Source organism: Kogia breviceps, chromosome 1 (genome assembly GCF_026419965.1).
Source record: "Kogia breviceps isolate mKogBre1 chromosome 1, mKogBre1 haplotype 1, whole genome shotgun sequence".
NCBI classification, from domain to species: domain Eukaryota; kingdom Metazoa; phylum Chordata; class Mammalia; order Artiodactyla; family Physeteridae; genus Kogia; species Kogia breviceps.
In genome coordinates, this window is record NC_081310.1 from 160,084,848 (window position 1) to 160,096,930 (window position 12,083).

Here is a 12,083-nt window from a genome sequence, read left to right on the forward strand (position 1 = left end):
TCCCCAGAACTTTTTCTTCTTCCCAAATTGAAACTCTGTACCCGTTAAACAATAACTCCCCATTCCCTCATCTCCCCAGCATGTGGTGACAACCTTTTTACTTTCTGTATTTATGAATTTGACTACTCTAGTTATCTCTTATAAGTGGAATCACAGAATATTTGTCCTTTTGTGTCTGACTTATTTTACTTAGTATAATGTCTTCAGAGTTCATCCATGTTGTAGAATGTGTTAGAATTTCCTTCCTATTTAAGGCTGAATAATATTCTGTCATATGTATATACCCCATTTTGTTTATCCATTCATTCATCAGTGGACCCTTAGGTTGCTTTCATGTTTTTTTGTTTTTTCCTGTACACGTGCCTCTCACTGTTGTGGCCTCTCCCTTTGTGGAGCACAGGCTTTGGACGCGCAAGCTCAGCGGCCATGGCTCACGGGCCCAGCCGCTCCGCAGCATGTGGGATCTTCCCAGACCGGGGCACGAACCCGTGTTCCCTGCATCGGCAGGTGGACTGTCAACCACTGCGCCACCGGGCAAGCCCCTGCTTTCATGTTTTGGCTGTTGTGAATAATGCTGATTTGGACGTGAGTGTACGAAGATCTACTCGGGTCCCTGCTTTCAATTCTTTGGTATATGCCCAGAATTAGAATTGCTGGATCAAATGGTACTTGTGTGTTTTAAGTTTTTGAGAACTGCCATGCTTTTAAAAAATATCTTTATTGGAGTATAATTGCTTTACAATGTTGTGTTAGTTTCTGCTGTACAACAAAGTGAATCAGCTTTATGTATACATATATCCCCATATCCCCATATCCCCTCCTTCTTTAGCCTCCCTCCCACCGCTCTAGGTCGTCACAGAGCATTGAGCTGATCTCCCTGTGTTATGCAGCAGCTTCCCACTAGGCATCCTTTTTTTAAAAATTTGCGGTACGCGGGCCTCTCACTGTTGTGGCCTCTCCCGTTGCGGAGCACAGGCTCCGGACGCGCAGGCTCAGCGGCCATGGCTCACGGACCTAGCCGCTCCGCGGCATGTGGGACCTTCCCGGACCAGGGCACGAACCCGTGTCCCCTGCATCAGCAGGCCGACTCTCAACCACTGCACCACCAGGGAAGCCCTAGCTATCCATTTTACATTGGGTAGTGTATATATGTCAGTGCTACTCTCTCTCACTTTGTCCCATTTTCCCCTTTCCCCGCCGTAGGCCTGCCATACTTAAATAGAATTTTTTTTTTTTTTTTAATGTGCAGTGATATTAATTTTCTCAAAATGGGGCATGGGGAATGCTCAAGTAAGGAAAATATGTACAGAAACATGATACCAGTGCCTGATTTAAATTAATGCAAACTAGATGTTTAAAAACTAACTATGTAAATAATTGCATGGAATAATATAGAACTCAGTTTCATACAATGGCAACAAAAGCTGAGCCTGCAATAGAATTATATATATTGAAAAAGAAATTAAGTAGATTGAAAGTGCTTAAATTAAGAATCTGAAAAATTATTTTCACAGTTTTATATTGTTTCTCATACTAAGGCAATGACAATTTAAAAGACTTATCTCAGGAGGAAAGGTAACTAAGGAAGAATAGAAAAGACCAAATATGGAAATGGAGTTGGTTGACAGAGAATATTTGATTTCTTCAAGGATCCTATTGAAATTGATTCCAAAACCTGGTCCCACAAAGGACCATTGGCTGAAAAGGTGGAAAACCAGGGAGTTTGTGTCTTCAGCGATCACTTTTACTGCATCATCTTTTTTCTCTGCAAGTGTGTGATAGTGTAGAGTACAGTGTCTACAGAATGATTCTAGTATACTGACATGGTGCACCAGAGTACACAAGAGTTTTTATACAGGCTTTATTTATACAGCTAGTTCTGTGAGATGCCAGAAGAGGAACTTAGAGGAAGTAACCTATATCTACACTCTTTTGAGAGAGCAAACTGGAAACAAAGGCAGTAAGAGACTACAAGAATGGAGTAGAGACTATTCCTTAGTCAGTCCCTGTTCTAGGAAGCCAGGGAGAATTAAACTCTAGTAGTATCTGTTGCTGCTACTGGGTTTGTCTCCAGGGGTATATTACCATATAACTAACATGGTTGGTTAGCAAATGGAGTCCTTCCTGTTCTGTTTCCCTCCTCCCTTTAAATCCCCTGTTATACCTAGACTTCTGTATTTATTACAATTTGTATTAGACATCCAAATATTCCAACTTTTTTGTTTAGAAACTAGAATTTTTGTTAGTGCATGCACAGTGATTTAATTCATGCATATACTAAAAATGCATTATTTAATTCCTTTGAAAGGCATTTATTATCACCAATTATACTAGACATAGTTAAAGATGATGAAGCTACAAAAATGAGTAAGACACTGTTCAAATCTTTGAGGAGACAATAAGTAAATGATTAGTAAGGATGTAAGGATTAGTAAGGATTAGTAAGACAATAAGTAAATGATAAGTAAAGGATGTAGTGTGCTATTTATTATAATATATATGGGTGTATATATATCTCAGGGACTTTGAGATACACAAAGTCCTAAGAAGACACAGGTAAAGTAATTATTTCAGGTTATAGAGGCTAGAGGTGCCTAGGGAAGAGAAGACTTTACAGAATGAGGTGTCTTGAGTGGTAGAAAAGACATTAATGACGCTTTAAACATAGGAAATAACTTGAGCAAATGGTGGAGCTAGTTTGAAAATGCATTAGATATGAACAAATATTATTTGTCTGTGCACTTAGGATAAAAAGATTACTAAGACATGGTTCCCACATTTCTGGATATCAGAATCTAGTAGGGAAGATAAAAGAGATTTTTAAACAAATAATTATAATACAGTCTGATAAATGCCCAAGTTTCATTGGAGAATAGTAGGGAGAAGGACCTAGATTATCAGAAATAACTGCCAAAGTTTAATTTATTTGGATCACTGTGAGTTGACTTGAATTCTTTTGTCCATATTTTGATTTTTAAATTTGTTTCAGACCGGAGAGTAAATCTAGTTATTCTATCTTTGAGAATCCTTTTTTGTTGTTGAATAATAATGTAAAATATTTACATGATAACAGTGAAATCTATAAATCAACGTATATTCAAAGCAGTCTAGCTTTATTTTTCCTTTTGCCCATTCCCCCACTTTTTAACATTAAAAACATTCTTTATTTTCTCATTGTAAAAAAGTAGAATTGAATGTGTTATATTTTCATATTCTTATTAATCTTAAATAAATGATAGCATATTACACAAACTTTTCTATAACTTTATTTTTCCACTCAAGGACATATTCTGGAGGTCTCTTCTTTGTAATATATAGAACAATTTTTGTAATTGTATAGTACTGCTAGAGTATTTTTTAAAATGTAAATCTCAGACATAGTATTTTACTCCACACTAATGCTACTGCTGAGCAGCAAACCACACTGTAGCCCAGTAATTTATTTTTTTTATTTTTATTTTTTTCTTTTTTAAACATCTTTATTGGAGTATAACTGTTTTACAATAGTGTGTTAGTTTTTCCTTTACAACAAAGTGAATCAGTTATACATATACATATGTTCCCATATCTCTTCCCTCTTGCATCACCCTCTTTCCCAACCTCCCTATCCCACCCCTCTAGGTGGTCACAAAGCACAGAGGTGAGCTCCCGGTGCTATGCGTGTAGCCCAGTAATTTAAAACAACAATTATTTATTTTCATTCAGGCACTTGCTACGAGTTGACTGATCTAGGCTTTTTGTCAGGGTGGCTCTGCTTCAAGTTACAGATCTAGTTGAACTTAGCTCCTGAGCTAGTTGGGCTCAGATTTGTTCCATACATATTCATTCTAATACCCTCTTAAGGGATTGCAGATAACCCAGTGATTGTCTGGGTTAACATCTGTGGTGATGACACAGATGTAAGAGGGCAAGCAGAAACTTAAGATACCTCTAAAGGCTTAGGCTCAGAACTATAATGCCATATCTGGTTATACTACATTTACAGAATCAAGTCATAGATATAAGCCCCAAAGTTATCTTCCTAGTGTTGGTCTTTACTGGCCAACCTATCAGAAATTTCATTCCTTTCTCAATGTTGCCTATCGCCCTTGCTTTAATGCTCAATTTATTACAATCTTAAATATATGTATGTATTTAAACTATTTATCTTGTTTATTGTGTGTATCCCCCCATAACAATGTATGTGTAATGAAAGCAGGGTTTTCTATATTTATTCACTGAATCCCCAGCCCTAAAACAGTGCCTAGAACGTAGTTGATGCTCAATAAAATAAATATTTGTTGAGTGAATAAGTGAAGGCATGGAGTGAGATAGGGTTGGGGAGACCTATCACTCATTAAATTTTTTCCCCAATATATTTTTTTGTTGTTGTTGAGTTAAACCTTCAGCAAACAAAATACATAGATCTTAAGAGTACAGTTTGATAAACTTCAACAAAAGTATACTTATGAAGCCATAACTCTAGTTAAGGTATAGAACACACCTATCACTTTAAAAAGTTTCTTCATGTCTCTGTCCCGTTAGTCCTTCACCTCCAGAAGCAATTATTGTCCTTATTTCTGTCACCATAGATTAGTGTTTCCTGTTTTGAATGTCATGTATATGGAATCATGTAGCATATACTTTTTTGTATTTACTACTTGTGCTCAATATTTTTGAGATTTATCTGTGTTGATACATGTATCAGAAATTCATTCCTGAGTAGTATTATATTGTACAAATACCTCACAATTCATTTATCTATTCATTTGTTAATGGATATTTGGGTTGTTGGTTACTTTTTGACTATCATGGATAAAGCTGATATAAGCATTCTTATACAAATCTTTTTGTGCACATTTCATTCTAGGAAGATTTTTATTTCTCTTGAATAAATATGTAGGAGTGGAATTGCTGGGTCATAAGGTAATATATTAACTGTTTAAGAAAGTGTCCAACAGTTATTCAAAGTGGTTTACCGTTTTACAATTCTACCAGCAATGTATGAAACTTACCAGTTAAGGGCTTTTTTGTTTTGAAAGTTAGCTTATAAGTGTTCTTAGTAAGAGGCATTGTGGTAGGGAGAAAGAATAAGGACTCTGGAAATGCTGCAAGGTTGGGAAAATATTTTAAATATTTAAGCAGTCTTCACAGACATAGAAAACAAACTTATGGTTACTAAAGGGGAAATGGGGTTGGGGAAAAGATAAATTAGGAGGTTGGCATTAACATATACACAGTAATATATATAAAGTAGGTAACCAGCAAGGACCTAGTGTATAGCATAGGGAGGTATACTCAATATTTTGTAATAACCTATAAGAATCTGAAAAGGAATCTATCTATCTATCTATCTGAATCACTGTGTTGTATACCTGAAACTAACATGATATTGTAAATCAACTATACTTCAATTAAAAAAACCCAAAAAAACCCTTAAGAAATATTAAGAGAGTCTTTCTCTCTGAGAACCAAGCTCCAAACTAGGGGGAATACATAGGACAGAGGCCTCAATACTAAGACAGAACTGTAGGTGGAGTTTTTACCTTTGTGCAATATTTACCTACTTTATGAAGATTAGAATTGGTATGTAGACTGCTGGTTCTAGATGGTGATGTGGAAGGGTCCTGAACTCGCCTCTGCCTGTGGACACACCAAATTTACAGCTACATACAGGACAGTTCCCTCTGAAAGAAATCCAGAAACTAGTTGAGTGACTCCTGTACATTGGGAAATGAAATAAAATCCACATCAAAAAGGTTAAGAGAGGCTGAGACACAATCTTGCCATAAAACCCACCTCTGTCATAGCAACACACAACCAGGAGGGAATGAACAATTCCCTTCTTCTCCTTGGCATGTGAAGGGTTTGGATCCCACATTTGGTGCCTAACCATTTAAGGCTTCCACCTGAGAGATGGAACCTCAAAACATCTAGCTTTGAAAGCCAATGGGATTTGCATCCATGAGACACTCAAAGCTATAGAGAACCCAGAGACTGTTCTTAACACATTTTTGACCAGAGACGTATTATGGCCACGGGTGTTAGTTTCTGCAAAAATCCACCAGTCAGTAATGTGTTAAATAGGTTATACAGATTTATTGTGGCTAACCCTGTAGGGACCAGTTCACCGGCAGCAAACTGAAGCCTGCCTAGTCTTTACATGAAAGAGGCCTATTTACTTACCTTAAAAGCCTGAGGGACAGGCTTCTAATTTTAAACCCATTTAGGGGCCAACTATAATGGTCTTCAGAGACTGAGGAGGCTGGTAGGCACCATTTTCTCACTCTCCCTCTGCCTTGTTTCAAGTCTCCTTTCTCTGAGAAAGGAGCTTGTGCACGCATCTGCCACCCTGGCTTTTGTGACTGCTGCCCAGCGGACACATACCCTGATAGTGTGGTTCTGGTGGCCAGTGGAGTTAGTTCATAGGTTCAATGGGATGTTAGCAAACAAACTGTTCTTTACTGGCTGTCACCCCAGGGCTCAATATAGAGGGAGCAGACAGGGCAATCTCCTCGTCTTCACCTGGAAGAGGTATATTTGCATACTTTAATTATACCTAAGGATTGCCTAAGGATTCAGCTTCCAATCAGCCTGCATGTAGGTGCTGACTGAGATCCTCACCTCTGGGACACTGACAGGTCTTGGTACACCCTCAACTACTGGGAGCCAGTAAGAACAGTGAAGGCTCCTTGGATAATCACAAAGGTTTGAGAGAGCCAAGAGCTAGGGTAGGGTTGAATGATAAGGTTCATCTCCTACATGAGACCACTCATTCCAGACTGGGAGAGGTGACTGTTTTATCTGATGCACAGAAACCAACACAGAGAGTCAAAGAAAGTAAAGAAACAGAGGAATATATTCCAAATGAAAGAACACAGTATAACCTCAGGAAAAGATCTTAATGAAACAGAGATAAATGATTTACCTGATAAAGCATTCAAAATCATGGTCATGAAAATGCTCACCAAGGTCAGGAGAACAATAGTTGAACAAAGTGGAGATTTCAACAAAGAGATAGAAAATATAAGAAAGTATCAAAGAGCTAAAGAGTACAATAATCAAACTGAAAAATGCCATAGAGGGGTTCAGAAGCAGACCAGATGAAGCAGAAGAAAGGAGCGGTGAAGTTTTAGACAGGGCAGTGGATTCAGCCAATCAAAGAATGAAGATGAGTGAAGATAGCTTAAGTAATTTAGGAGATAACATCAAACTAATTAATATTCATATTATAGGCTTCCCAGAAGAAGAATAGAGAAAGGGGCAGAAAACTTATTTGAATAAATAATGGCTGAATGCTTCCCTAATTTGGGAAAGGAAAGAGACATCCAGATCCAGCAATCCCAGAGAGTTCCAAATAAGATAATCCAGAGATGCAACCAAGCCATATTATAATTAAATTGTCAAAGAAAAGAAGAAAATCTTAAAAGCAGCAAGAGAAAAACAAATTGTTGTGTATAAGAGAACCCCCATAGAACTATAAGAAGATCTTTTAGCACATACTTTGCAGGCCAGAAGGGAGTGGCGTGATATATTCAAGATGCTGGAAGAAAAAAATTGCCAACCAGGAATACTCTATTTGGCAAAGTTGTCCTTCACAATTGAAGGAGCGAAAGAGTTTCCCAGACAACAAAAACTTAAGGAGTTTGTTACCAATAGATCTGCCTTAAATAAATGTTAAAGAAACTCCTTAAGCTGAAATGATATAGTGCTAATTAGTGACAGGAAAACATATGAAAGTATAAATCTCACTGTTAAAAGAAATTTATAGTTAAATTCAGGATAAACTAATGTTATGGTGGTGGGTTAATTGTTTATAAATCTAGTATGAAGATTAAAAGACAAAAGTAGTAAAAGTAACTATGTAACTACAGTAGTTTGTTAATGGGTACACAAGATAAAAAGATGTAAATTGTGACATCAAAACTAGAATGTGTGTGTGTGGGAACAGTAAAAATGTAGAGCTTTAGGATGCCTTCAAACATAAGTTGTTACCGGCTTAAAACATCTTTTATTTGCAGCAGTCTGTTTTTTGTGAGAAGCCTCAGGGTAATTGGAAATAAAAATCTATAGTAGATAACAAAAGATAAAGAGAAGGGAATCTAAGCATACCACTACAGAAAATCATCAGATCACAAAGGAAGAGAGCAAGAAAAGAAAAAAGGAACAAAGGAATTACAAAAACCCAGAAAATAATTAACAAAGTGGTAATAAGTCCATTCCAATGAATAATTACTTTTAATGTAAATAGACTAAATTCTCCAATCAAAAGACCTAAAGTGGCTGAATTGATATAAAAACAAGACCCAACTATGTGCTGCCTATGAGGGACTGACTTCACCTTTAAGTAGAAACACACAGACTGAAAGTGGAGGGATGGAAAAAGGTATTCTGTGCAAATGGAAACCGAAAGAAAGCTAAGGTAGCTATGCTTATATAAGACAAAACAAAGAGTCTGAGACAAAGACTTCAATAAGACACAAAGAACGTCATTATGTAATGATAAAGGCATTAATCCACAAATTTATGTACCCAACATAGGCGCACCTAAATATGTAAAGCAAATATTAACAGACCTAAAAGAGAAATAGTGATACAATAATAGTAGGGCACTTTAATACCCCACTTCATCAATGGATAGATTATCCAGACAGAAAACCAATTAGGAAATGTGTTGGCCTTAAACAACACCTTAAAACAGATGAATTTAACAAACATATACAGAACATTTTATCCAAAAGCAACAATGTAATTCTTCTCAAGTAGACACGGAACATTCTTCAGGATGGATTGCTTGGTTACATATGTGTAGTGATTATTTTTTCCCTTCTGACACACATCAGAGTAGTATGGGAAAACCAAAAAGAGTTCATTGACAAGTGGCACCATTATCTCTTAATCCTAAATCACTAGGTACATGAAGACTAACTTTATAGTCTCCTCACCCTGTCAGATTCTTCCCACAAGACCCATATCATGTGGCAAATATGATAGCTTCATTTCTCTGTGACTGAAAAGAACTAAGATTCTTTTGATAATCATTGGTTTAGTATAATTATCAACACCTCTACAACGATAACAACAGAGAAACAATATATGAAAAAGAAAAAGGATAGCCAAGATGTGATTACACTTGAATAGTCCTTTTAATCCAGTCTTCTTGTCAAAATCAAATTAACTGGGCTTCCCTGGTGGCGCAGTGGTTAAGAATCTGCCTGCCGGTGCGGGGGATGTGGGTTCAAGCCCTGGTCTGGGAAGATCCCACATGCCGCAGGGCAGCTGGGCCCGTGCACCACAACTACTGAGCCCGCGGTCTAGAGCCTGTGAGCCACAACTACTGAAGCCCGTGCACCTAGAGCCAGTGCTCCGCAACAAGAGAAGCCACTGCAATGAGAAGCCCATGCGCTGCAATGAAGAGTAGCCCCTGCTCGTCGCAACTAGAGGAAGCCCGCATGCAGCAACGGAGACCCAACACAGCCATAAATAATTAATTAATTAATTTAAAAAAACAAATTAACTTCCTAGGTGCTCCCTTTCTTTTGTGTCACAGGACCTAAGATGTGGCCAACTTTCTTCTCTGAATAGTTACTGTGACTATAATTTCTTCTTTGGGGATTTTCCTTGGAACTAGGACAGTTTCCTTAGTTACCTTATATATTATCCATGTCTTTTTATAGCCCAGGTCCCATTACCAGCAGTTCACCTAGTGTACTTCTGTTCAATGGGCTGTCCTCTAGGTAAGGGGTTCCAGTATGGTGGCTAAAACCTCAGCTATCTACAGAGATGGTCTTTTGATATACATGAAATTGCATTTTGTTGCCATGCTAAAGAATGTGGATTCAGGCTATCCCCATGTTCTTTTTCAGCTCCACTATTTTTTTTTTTCCTTTTTCCATTCTTTAGCTGCACCACACCTGGGGGTTAATCAAGATCTTACTTAGTATAATGTCTTGGGTGGCTTAGTAATATTCAAACAAGATAATCTCAGCTGGCAATTTAAAGGGGAAAGAGAACTGGTTGTGAAAACAATTCAGGTAAACAGCACCTGAAATCACCACACTATATATACATAGAAACAAAGTGTATAATGTTCTATATACTAATTGTCACATAGTGACACATATATTCTAAATGCTGCAGAAGTTAAGAAGAAAGCTGCATAATGATGGACAAATGATAACTCAGTTTTAAAGGAAAGGTTAATAAGGAAGAGGTAGACGAGAGAACAGATAGGAAAATCAAGATGAGAATCATAGTGTGCAAGTGAGTATCATGTGTTGGGAGACCAATTTGTAGAGGCCAGACTATAGAGGGCTTTGAATACCATAGAATATTTTAAAATAGAAGATGTGAAATGGCCAAAGCAGTAATTGACAAAGATTAATCTGAAATTAATCTGAAATTGATAGATGGAATGGACCAAAAGAGGAAAAATAGAAAACACACAGAGAAGTGACAGTACCATAATATTTCAGGTTTTTGGTACTGAGAATTAAGCAAATGTAGTGATATGTGGAGTGGAATAGGAGTGGATTTCTAATACATCAGTAAGAAAGGGTGAGCAAAATTAGGTGGCCAAATGGGAATAGGAGTAGAAGTTAGGTAAGGAGTGATTCAAAGATAATAAAGTTTATATCTGAATGATTGGAAAAACGATGGTTTCATTAATATAAACAAAGAAGCCTTTGAAGGGTCTTTCACCTTAAGTTTTCCTCGAGGTTCTTGTAATATGAAGACTAATAGGCCCCTAAAGATGTTCATGTCCTAATCTCAAGAACCTATGAATATGTTTCCAACATGACAAAAAATTACTTTGAAAATGATTAAGTTAAGCATATTTAGATGGAGAGATTATGCTGGATTATCCAGATAGTCTCAATGTAATCACAAGGGTCCTTATAAGAGTCTGACAATAGGGTCAAATTTAGAGAGAAGGTGATTTGACATCAAAACCCGAGAGACAAAAGGGTATGTAATGTGAGGTAGGAGCCAAATATTGAAGACAACCTCCCTAAGCTGAAGATTTTAGAAGCAAGTAAATATTTTCTCCTAGAGCCTCCAGAAGTAAAGCAGCCTTGTTGACACCCATTTTAGGACATCTGACCTCCAGTACTGTAAGATAATGAATTTGTGTTGCTATAAGCCACTAAGTTTTGTGGTAATTTGTTTCAGCAGTAATAGGAAACTAATACAGTTCTGTTCTCTGGGTAATATCATCCATACCAGTGGCTTCAACTATGAGCCATACACCGACCAAAATAAAGTTCCAGATCTGGATTTCCATTCATTCTGAAAATCCTACAAATGCCTCAAAAGTGTTGAATTCAATATGTATCAGTTATAGCTAAAAAGTTCCTCTCAAATCTGACCTGTGTACCATTGGCACCATCCTTTTTTCCTAATTTTTTTTTAACAACGGTAAAGAACACATAAAATTGACTGTCTTAACCATTTTCAAGTGCACAGTTTGGTGGCATTATGTGCACTCATATTTCTGTGCAAACATCACCACCAACGTCATACCTCTTTTCATCATATAAGACAAACTCTGTACGCATTAAGCAACAACTCCCCATTACCCTAGCCCCTGGTAATCACCATTCTACTTTCTGTCTCTTTGATTTTTGACTATTTTGTCATATAAGTGGAACCATACAGTGTTTGTCTTATTTGTGTTTGGCTTATTTTACTGAGTATAATGTCCTCAGTGTTCATTCATGTTACCTTTTTTTGTGTTTAGTTAATTTTTGTATTGAAATGTTTAAATCTCTTTCATTTCCTTTTATGTATATTCTTTAGCTGTTTTCTTTGTGGTTATCAAGGGGATTAAATTTAACATCCTAAAGTTATAATATTCTTAATTTGGATTTATACTAGGTTAACTTCAGTATCATACAAAATTCTGCTCCTTTAATAACTCTAACCCTGCTCATTTCAGGTGTTGATATTACAGAATTACATCTTAATTCATTGTATGTCCAAAGCCATAAACTAATAATGTTTTAATATATTAGTCTCTTAAATTATGTAGAAAACTAGAGTTACAAACCAAATTTACAATAATTCTGTTTTACACTAATAATGATTTAAAAATGAGTTTTTGA

At 36.8% G+C, this 12,083-nt stretch overlaps 1 protein-coding gene across 1 annotated transcript in view; it reads left to right on the top strand.

Annotated features, from left to right (window-relative positions):
• The window catches only part of FAF1 (Fas associated factor 1), a 537,070-nt gene that overhangs the window by 60,848 nt on the left and 464,139 nt on the right, over positions 1 to 12,083 (top strand). The gene's annotated exons all lie outside the window — the stretch shown is intronic.